Genomic DNA, 11,661 nt, shown 5'->3' on the forward strand with positions numbered 1-11,661 from the left:
TCCCCAGATGGTAAAAACAATTTTCCAGCCCTCTGTCTCTCTTTGCTGCTGCCTGCCACTCTGCAGCCACAAAGGGCCCTGGCTGTGATTCAACCGTTTACTCCAGTAATTAACAGCACCCATACCACAACAATTACAGTCACTAGGCTACTACACTCCAAATATACACTCACGCACACACACACACACTCTCAAACACACACAGTATTAACAGTGTCACACTGTGAATTAGAAGGGAAGGTAATAGCCGGAAGCTGTAAAAATAAAACAAAAATAGTATTAACAAAAAGGTGAGAACAACATGCTGGCACTACAGCAATGATTACCTCATAATTAGACGAGACAAAGCTCTCTCCCTATCTAGTGGCAAAACACTGTAATTACTGCCGTGACAGAAAATCAAAGGCTACTTTGTTAGCAGCAGGAAAAATTAACATTTTAGGCCCTGAAGCTGTATGTCCTGATTAGAAACGTATTAAATCAATGCATTGCTAACTGCTGGGCGTAAATACGTCCCCTCCTGAAGGAGCCTCTAATTGCGAGAGCGAAAAAAGTGGGTTTCAATTTCAGAAGGAAGTGGCATTTATCGTAATGGCAGTATTATGTGGCAAACATACAAACCTTTTGTTATAAGATGATGCACTTAAAGCAGCCCCCACCTCCCTTTTTTTTTTTTTCTAATGTGAAGATCAAAGCGTGTTTTACATACATTGTTGGAAATGTGCCTTTCAGAATGTTGCAATGCATCAGAACAGCAGCATTTGTTGTAAAATCTATTTATACAGGCGCGCTGGCATACTGTAATTTGCTAAAGTGATGTTAAGGAGAGACTGGCTGTTTGAAAATACACTGATGAGGTGTAAGATGTCTCTGAGGTTGGTTAAATCAAGGTTAAATAAAATGGAAATTAATTATGTGATAGCCAACAAAATTAGTCATGGCTGGCAACAACATGAAGACAGTTTTAGTATTATTGTAATGTACATTAACTTTACTGATAGATTTTCCTTGGTTATTTAATAAATATGAATATTGATGTTGAAATCAGTTCTGATTTAAATTTTCTGAAAAAAGTGCTGCAGACATTTCACCTAATTTCTGGGTCCACGCGTTGGACACGTGACGCATCAAAAGCCACTTGGGTTATGACCCACCTAGTTTCTGCTCCTGTTTAACTTGATAAAAGCTGCTAGTGGGAAAGCCAGCTGATCCCTTGCATCTTTAACATGCACACAATAGGCTCTTTGGGAATACAACTAATTACTTCACATCTGTATTTATTTGATCCGCGTGGAATTCTCCCTTCTGTCACCAGCGCCGAGCTTTGCCAGCTTGGACTAACAGTGATTTATCTAAGTGACACTTCTGGCGCAGATTCATATCAAAGCAGCGCCAAAATCAATGGGGGAAACATTGGGAAGACAGGGAGGAGGAACTTTTTCCCCCTCAGCAAAACTGTCATGCATAAAATCCACCAGCATAAATAAAGCACGCCTGTGCTTGCAGGTTTGCTGAATCAGATAGGGTGAAAATAAGATACAAGCTGTTTGTTAACGGAAGCTTAAAGAAAGACTTTCACCACTACAGCATTTTTTGGGGGGAACTTGAGGCCAAAGCAGTCAGTGTGACACACCAGCTCTGATGGAGAGAATGTGCCAACTTCATGCAAGAGTAGCTTCTAGTGACCTCTGTTGTACACTCAGTAAACTGCAAACAACTCACCCTGTTGTGGACTGATGGGGCCCTGAGCAGTGAACCTGTTTAAAGGTCCAGGATGCAAAGTTGTTCAAACAAAATATTTGTTTAGAAAAGATGTTTTCACAAAACCACACTCATCTCAGCTTCTGATCACTATATCACATCCACACATATCCAAGTGAAAAGAGATCTTGTTTTAATTGAATGAAAATGGTTTGATAATTGTTCTCATTAATAGGTTGAAGTCTAAAGCCCACTAGCGGCCCCTAGAGGATGCAATATTCATTACACCATATCGCAGTGTTGGACAGAATAAACCATACACTGATTAATTATTTGTTGCTGGAGCCTTGGAGCCAGCAGTAGGCCGGAGGGAGCGGAAGTAAGGAAAGGTCATTTCATGATCAAAATAAACAGCATGGATGTGTTTCTGTAAATTTCATAATAATCTGCTCAAATGATTTTTGGAATGTATATACCTGTCGAGAGTTTGGCGGTAGAGGTTTGATCCTTGCTTGGTCTGGTAGGTAGAATCTGGGGAGGGAGAGTTAAAGAGCCTTGCTCGCCCATTCTTCATTACCAACCAATTACCTGTGAGCAAGGCATCCACTGTAACACCCAGACGCCTCAGGGTAGCAGCTCAGTGGTCAACTTGTTCTAGTGTACAGGTGGATGTTTCATGCAACCTGCTTCAGATATTTTAAATGCTTGTGACCTGCTGAAATGAGAAAATGTCTACTTATAACCAGATCACAGGTTGTGGAGTTTATCTTGAGACCCCTTGTTTAATCTCATTATCTTATTTATTCTCATTTTTTAAAGTCCAAATGAAGTGGTATCCATGGTATAGTGTCACTTAAAAACAACATTGTTTTCCTTAACATATAGACAGAGAAATGCAGTGCTGCAGTAGAAAGTACAGTTCAGACTCACTTCATAAGTTACTGTTTCCTCAATGAGCCCTCGGGTATCGTGAAACATCTCAGCATGAGGCGCCACAGCCTTTACACACTGCTTCCCTCCAGAAAAGAAACAAACTGAGATTTCAATGAATAGATAAAAAATCTCTGCATCTTCTCAACCTCAAGGCTTGAAGGTGTTGGATGCTGCTGGCAAAGCATTCGTATAAGTATATAGCTTATTTAAAACAAATTTACATCACAGTGTTGATTATTTAAACACAACTTGGAAAAAAACAGGACTTTAACTTCTTAATTATTCTTGTTCACACTGCATTTCCCATGCACACAGTCGCCTTAAGTGCAAATAAAGCCTTCCATCTGTTTGTAATTACAACTACATAATTTCAGTCATTGTGGCTAGTCATTTGGACGGCACATTTGATTAAAACTAGTGCAGCAATAGTGCAAGTTTGAATTTCTGTGTTGAACCTATTTCGCGACATACAGACGGGAGCAGAAAATGTGGCGTATTAAAGTTTGGCTGCTAAAGAGGGACTGAAAATGTATAAAAGCTGGTGTAGGCCAACTGGCTCAAAACCAAATCCTTTATAGCACAGTTTCCACGAGCATGTAAAATTACACCGCTGCTAGAAAGCTTTTCCTGCTAGCTTGTGTGATGCTTTTTATTTGCCTATTCCCCAAATTAAATGATGTTTGACGCAAGAAATTTTAAACCTCTTGTCATCAAGCCTCTGCTCTCATCATGTCTTATTTCCCTGTGGTGCCCGTGGAATAGGACAAGCAGGCTGCATGGCAGGCTACTTCAATAAAAGGAGTTGAGAAACGTCATGTAACATCACTTTACTGCATCTCTATGTAAGCTAACGACATTATGAACCCCGGGGCAATGGTGAAAGCTAATGATGGGAGGATGATGGCAATGCAATGTTGCCATAGAAGCCAATTTCCAGTGGCTTACCAGATGTTAAACATCTAAATGTGCATTGATCAGTGACAGGATAGCCCATAGAGATTTCTTCATTTGCCCCCCCAAAAAACAAGGTTTGACTACGTCCCTCTTCGGTGAACTGGAAGAGGGAAGCAGGAACTGAGCGCAGCATAAATGATATTAATTAAATATGTAAAAACATCTAGTTTCAATTAATTTAGTTAGCCTGCAACATGATTCCACTGGCAAGGCGTACATTACATGGTGTAATTAACAGAAAATGCATCGTGATACACACACACACACACACACACACAGAAAACCCTAATTAAAAAGTGATCAGCAAACAAATGACAGTTTTGACTTAAGAAATGTTGGCCTTAAATAAATAAAGTTTACAGTTGTGCTTTCTCACTTTTATAGCATTGTAAATTGAATATATTTTGGTTTCACCATTTCCTGGTATTATGAGCACATGGCATTTTGTAGACTGGATCAATTCATTGAAAAATAACTAATTAAAGTAATGTCTGGTGTAGCCTCAGCTTGAAGAACCTTTTATTCCCTTTGGCTCAATATTCTATAATTGTCAGTTTAACTAGAAAATACTGGACCTCTGAATGCTGAGTAGTATTTTGTTCTTGTATGTGATTAAATTATCAGTTTGTTGATATTTTAACCATATCGGGACAAAATGAATAAATCGGCTGAGTGACCGTAGTGAGTGAAAGCTAACTGATAGCGGGGAAGCTGGTTTTATTCACTTTTGAATGAAGCACTTACAACAGGTAAAAACAGGGGTTGTGTTTGATTCATCTAACATTTTTTTGAAAGTCAGTTTCACTCGTTCATATCCGTTTCACCAGTGACAGTTAGCTTAATGCTAATGTACTGTTGCTATGGATACCTGCAGATAATTTAGAGAGGTGTTTAAAGGGCCTGCACAGATGTTTCCACTTATGCTCGCTAATTAAACCTCTGTTCAGGTTGAATTAGATGGATTTGTGCTGAGAGTTATGTCAGGTCATCAGACTGCAGGTACCAATAAGACTAATTAAGATGAACAAATCTCAGAGACTGAGGGAGATGTTAATCAAGCAGAGACGTAATGACGCACAGTAACTGACAACATCTGTGCAGGTGTGCAGAGCCCTTCAGCGGTTGATGAAAACTATCATTATTACCTTACATTCAAAGTAAGGTTAATGTTTACTGTCCCACAATGCAATGCAAAAAGGAAATGTAGACAGCTGCTGGAAAAAAAAGAACAGAAAGAAAGTGGAGAGTGGTGTGACAGGTCAGAAGTAAAAGTACTAATAACATTGTGCTGTCTCCTTGTAAAGCTGAAATATACCAACTGCAATAATATGTTATAAAGTTTAGTATTTAGTAGGGTTGGGGAGTAATGGATTACATGTAATTGGGATTACATAGTCAGATTACAAAAAAAATTGTATCCATAATCAACCCAGATAAAAAAAATAATGTGACATTGCCGAGGAATACTTGATTACATTTTTGATTACGTCTTAAATTGCCAATTTAAAAGAAACAGCATCGAACGTTTTATAAAAGGAAACATACAGTACACCTGTAGTTTGTGCCTCTACTGCTTTTGTAAAGGTCATTTGATGTGGCCAGCTGTGAATGCTGAATGTGCCAAATGCATTTTATTTGCATTTAAAATGTGACATTTTTGTGGCTGCATCCATTTTTTTTAGTATAAGGTGCAATAATGGTGCCATATTTTCAATGTTTGATTTCGAATAAATCCAAAAGTGTTCAGATTAGACTTTTATTTTGTTGTCCAATTGAATTATTATAATAATTTAATAAACTATACACAACAGTACTATGTAATATAGAATTGGGAAACAGTTCATGTTTGAGGTGTCCTTTGTTTAAATGAATAAACCTGCCAGCTAATTGCAAATGAACATTTACAATAATTCATGCAAAAATGAAAATGAACAATGATAATACTTTAATAATGAATGTGTTCACAAATATGACCAAGTACAGCGTTTCTGAGTTACTAATGTGCTGAAAAGGTAGTCTACAACAAGTCCAGAAAGCTTCTTAAACACAGTGACAGGAGTAAATGTAAGTACTTTACTTTGACCGAACATATTTCTCAAATAAAACTGTGGAATATCGACACGTTTTGAGGGTTTCGTTTTAAACTGTCTCTTTTCCGCTGTAGGTCCCTCTTCGCCATCATGAGCAGAGTTTAACCAACGCCTGCTGTGGTCTGTTTATCTGTAGCTCCGCAGCAGCAGCAGCAGCAGCAGCAACAGTTGCTGTGATGAAGACAGCGTTTGCTGAATCGTCCAACTCTGTGAAGTTGGCTGGTTCAGCTGCTTGTGATCAGTGCTGAGTCACGCAGATAATGCTTCTCTGGTGGACTATTACCTGTGCCAGCTGGTATCCTTGCTTTGAAGACACATGATGACACAGTTTCATGTCATCCTTTATTAACAATCAAAAGGTATGGTTATTCACAATGACAGCTACCCTGACTTTTGAAAATAAATCGATAACATCATGTTTATCTGCTCCCAGCTGACTCCAGACCAGCAAGACTGATAACAGCAGCTCTAGTTACTGTCAAACTGATTTTCTAAGCCACACAAAAGATGACAACCAAGTGACAGGGCCTCACCCAATCAACATGAAACAAGCAATTAACCCAACTATCACCCTATAGTCATGAATCAACTGTGGAGCTAGCTGGTTCCCGCTTTGCTAGCGATCGTCTCCATTTTGGCAGCAAAGCCTTTTGGAGGAAAAACATGGAACATCTGGTGGAAGCAGACAGGGGCTGGCAGTACACGATGGGAGAACAAGTGCCTGAAAGCTTCATTATGTCCCAGCTGTTGGGCTTGCTGTTGCCCTCAGCAAAAACAACCTCGGCATGATGATGTTCCTGGCAAATACGCCGCAAATTATTTGAAGCAAGACCTTTTTTTTTGTGGTGTTTTGTAGGGAAATGTGAACAGGAGCTATTGGTGATTGTGCTGTATTTGTGTGCATGAAAGGGCTGAGTTTTCAAGGAAACAATGACAACATATAGCTGAACATGGACTCTCCAACAAGGGGGAACTCTCTTGGATGTTTTTCACCCCCAAGGTTTCTTTCTTTCAATTCTTTTGTTTCTTTCTTTGATGAGTTTTTCCTTGTTTTTTCAGCTTTAGATGGGTCAGGAGGCAATGTTGTGGCCCTGTAACACCCACTGAATCATTGCACCATAGCTATGAAATGTGTTGCCCTCAAATGGAATTCATGAGCTTTGGGTTACGGCGTGTACACGATATGCTTGGCATTGCCAGGCATTGCTGCCTGGGGACATGGACATGTCCACATCTACAAGCTATCAAGGCTAAAACTAGCTAGCGAGCACTTAACATAACGTTAATACGGAAATTTATTTTCCTAAGACAATGTGTAAGAAAAACTATACAACAACAATTACAATATCTTAACCTCTAAAGACCTGGCGTACACATGCGTGGACATCACATTCTGGGTTATATTATATGTTTTGTATGTGTTATAAATACATGCAAAAGCAGTCAGGAAAAAAATGCTATGTTCAGGGTGGAAATAAAGAGTTTTGCACAAAGGTGACTTTATTGTGTTTTCTGGAAATTAAGACCGATAATTTTTCTCTAAAACTACACCATGTAAAAAGATGATGCTTAGGTTTTATACTTATCAGGGTCCAATAAGCCCAAATAGCAAGGAGAAATAAAAAATGCATATCAAACAAGAGCTCGGGTCTTAAGAGGTTAACTTATCATCCACTGGCTGGTTTCTGCCATTTCAATCAGCCTTAAAAATACAGTGAAATTCACATGTAGGCTTCAATGCCTGAACACTACTTTTTGTTGGATACTGAAGTCATAAGTACGAATTCCTTCAAACTCTGAGGACGTGTCCTCTTGTGTTGTTCACTGGCCCTGAAAACCACAATGATTGACCTTTAATACAGTGATGTGACACCACACGTCATTGATGACACAAAAATGATTCATGAGTATCTGAGACGCACTGCTCACAAATTGAGTGAAGCATTGCATGTGTATAATGCAGCCTAGAAAACAGTTAGAGTGAACAAAGTGATTTTGGACACAGTGTGGAGTCAGGCCAGGTGTTCGCAGTTCAAAGGTTGTCATGTGAACCTTCCTACCTTGTTTCCCATTTCTAACTTTTCTTATTTCCTCTTCTTTCCAGCCCGGTGCTGTACCGGCAGCAGCAGAGCCCGCTCTCTCAGGCTGGACAGCTTGTTCAAGTCGAATGCTATTAGTTCTAGGTCAGCGCCTGGGCTTTCTCTACACCCCAACAACACCTTTTCACCAGGCAGGGATTCCAACCACCATTAATCAGAGTGGTGACAGCCCATGGATGTCAGTAAATATGTTTCCCTCACTGCCTCTTTTTCCCACCACTTTCCTTTCCCACTCTCTCAGTAGCTCCTGTGATTGTTCTTTTTTTTCCCCGCCTGCTCTTCTGGGTTTACCGTCGACCTGTTCTTGCTTTGATTATTAATATCAGGGTTCAACAGCGGAAGCGTTCCACTACACATTTAAGTTCAATAGTTTTAGGTGCGATGCTTAAGAACATATTGACAGGAAAAAAAACTGCACCAAGGAGCAGAAAATTGCTTCCAGGGGCAAAATTAAACTCTCTTGCTTGTTCCCTGCTACACCAAACATTCGCTTATAACCAGCTTGCACTTGAATATTACATATGCATGTTTTTTCACACTGAACATAAGTGTTGGCCAGGTGCTTATGGATGCTGTCAGAACAAAATGTCTACTCGTTTGAGACAGTGTGACAGTTTCCTCTCCTGCATGGGTGGTAAAGCTGACAAGGGGGGATGAGTGTTGGCTAGCATTGTGGCTTTTGGGTGTGTGTGTGTGTGTGTGTGTGTGTGCGTGCGGGCTGGTGTGGGTGGGTGACATGCAGGCAGAGGGCCAACGGCAGCCAGTTGGAGAGGTGGGTGCCCATCTCAGTTGGCACGCAGGGCCAGGTACCTGCTGCTGTCCAGAGACAGCTGTAATGTAGCCACCCGTGGCCGTGCAATCAGGTTGGTGGCTACTGAATGCTGATAATGCTGCAGTCTGCGATTTTTTTATTTTTTTGCCTGGCAGAGGGAGCTGCAGCCCACCAATGGCAGGCATTCCTCGTGAAAATAACTCAGGCTGAAGCCAGAGAAGTAAACAGAGAGCAGGAAAGAACATGAAGAGAGTGGAGACTTGGCAAAGAGAAAGACAGAGAGATAAAGGGAGGAGACGCAGAGTGAGAGAGAACGCCATGAAACAAATGGTGACCTTTGCAAAGATGGATTTGTTTACCAACAAATGCTCCTCGCTGTCAGCACCTGCTCCAGAGTGACCTTCACGCAGAGACAGAGCTGACAGCGCTCATCTGTTCATCTTTGCGCCCGCGCATCAACACTAAGTCGCATCAATTCAAAAGACAACGTGAGCCTTTATTTCCTCTGCCTCCGTCAATGCGTGGAGCCCTTTCATTCTGCTGCATGCAGTCATGTTCATTTAATCACTATTAGCTGTAATCATGTGGGCCCACAAACAGGCTCGTGGTGATACTTCACTTCATGTAAGGCTTGAAGTGATAAATGCATTTGACACTCGGCCGTTGTGGAAATGTATTATCCTGTTCTGTTAAATAATTGCTAAATGAGTTCATTATTTGTGCAGTGATTGAATCTGAACCCTAATATTGTTCACATAGTAGCAGAATGTGGCATGTGTTCCTACTTGGATACTGCAGAGAAACAAGACGACGCCTCTTCAATGCCACTGAGTCTCTGTCCTGCTACTGCTGATGGTTTTTAGCGTTAACGTGGTACAAATCTGACTACTAGCAGCAGTGTGGTGTCCCTGTGGCCTTGTGCAGAGGTTCTCAATCTTTTTGCTGTCAAGGACCCCAAAATTACTGCACACCCGTATTAGACAAGATGTGGGATCCCTGTCTGATAGGATTGAATTATTCCATAACTGTCTATACTGTAGATTGTCAGATAAACAGTGATGAGTGTGAAACCTGTGAGCAGAAATCTAATTCTTATATATTCTCACTTTGGGCTCACTTCTAGTCAGTGAAATTGCAATATCCTCCATTTTTCTGGGGACCCCATGGAATCCTCTCAAGGACCCCTGGGGGTCCCGGGACCTCAGGTTAAGGACAGTGGTCCTTATTAGAGTTCATTCTGAGACCTTCGTTGCATGTTTAGTGTCCACTATCAAATAAAGGCAAAGATGCCAATTAAGAGTTTGGAATTACTGTAATATTAAATGTTAAAACTTCAGAGATCACTTTGTGTGCGGCCCATTATTTATCCCTGCAGCCAGCAGGTGGCAGTCTTGAGCTAAAATAGTTGCTGGGTGGCCTCTACTGTTACACACATCTTAGAATAAAACAGTTTCAAGTAGACTGAGAATCAGTTGAATGATTTACGGTGTCATCAGTATGTATGTATGTCATTTATGTTGAAATAAAGGTGACTAAACACTCACTTTTTATGAGCTGTGTGACACCACAACACACAGTGAGAAGGTCCTTTAAACTAGTGTTCACATATTTCTATTCATAGGATAATGTGAGGTTATGAGGGTTTATGAGTGAAAATATCTAAAAGTGAAAATGATTCTCGGGCATAGTGCACTTAACCTGAACACGTGACCAACCCTCCTTTTCGACCCTCATTTTAAAATAGCACGTGTCTGGATCCTTTCAGGATTCAATGATTTATACATGATTTTTCAGTGCAGCTCACTCAGACAGGACCACTCTCCAAATTCTTCAAAAAAAACAAGTGTCTGCTATCTGATATCGTCCACTCAGCAGACAGTAGGAGACACTAAATCATACAGTGGACTCTACTGCATGATTGTGATTTATTGTCCAAAACCATTGACAGGATCCATCCAGTACATTTAGCTTGGTGCTTTAACCTGAAACTGTTGAAACTGTTCACTAACTTGATGTACTCTCCAGAACAACATTACTTTCTAATTAAAATTTAAACTGGTATGTCTGGTAGTCTCATACCTTATATCTGTATATATGTCTCCAAAGCCTACTTACAACCTGCCTAATTTATGAAAGAGTACACATATTTTTGCCCATGTAATAAGTCACACTGCTTAAAATTAATTCAAAGCAATGATTGAAGCTTTCAAAAGCAGTATTATATGGTTTTCCTGGTGGTTTACATGCCATATTCCTACAGTCCCAACACTTGGAGAAACAAATCTGCTTCGCCTTTTTTATTACTAGAGCAGCTCCAGATTTAATGTAAGCACATGCACAGGTACGCATATCACACAATCAATGATTCATATTCGCCCTCCATTTGACTGCAAACCACAGTTAATTATTAAATGCTTGTGCTGTCTGGAACGAGGCTCCGGCAAAACTCAGCTCTCAAACACGACTGTGTGGAAGCTGCTGCTTCAACCTTTGATGCCAACAGGCCTCCAACTATCTCATATGACACAAACATTTAAAAAATCATGACCAAGACTCTTGCTTTTTAATTAATCCAGAGTCCAGATATTTCAAAGAGTGAACCAGCCACCTTTTCACTTTGACAACTGATTCAGTCTTGCCTGGCAGGTTGTTCAGCCCTCTTTACCTTAAGGGCATCAGAACAAAGGCTGCATTCATATTCAAAGCCATGTCGTGACTGTGTGACAGCAGAAATGGTTATGGTTTCCATTAGCTTGTAACGTAGCAATAAGTGAAGAAACGAGAGAGCGTCTGCTTTGGGCCTGTAATTACTGTTAGTCTGCTTCTGAGGACAGCGCCAGATTATCCACCACAGACTAGGAAATCCCCAAACTACAGAGGAAAACAGACAGAGGAGTCTAAAACCTGAAATGTCTCCAGAGAAGACTGTAATAGCTGCCTTTGAGTATCTTTCATGTGAAGGACACTTGTTAAGCTATATAATCAAGTTAGTATGGTAAATCTGATTTTGTAATGTTGAATTATTCCATATTTGACGGTTACCGAAACACAGATGTGGTTTGATATTTCAGATCAGTACCGCCCAGCTTCAGTTTCCTTCTTTCATGGCATG

The sequence above is a fragment of the Pempheris klunzingeri genome, chromosome 1 (assembly GCF_042242105.1).
Source record: "Pempheris klunzingeri isolate RE-2024b chromosome 1, fPemKlu1.hap1, whole genome shotgun sequence".
Classification (NCBI taxonomy): Eukaryota; Metazoa; Chordata; class Actinopteri; order Acropomatiformes; family Pempheridae; genus Pempheris; species Pempheris klunzingeri.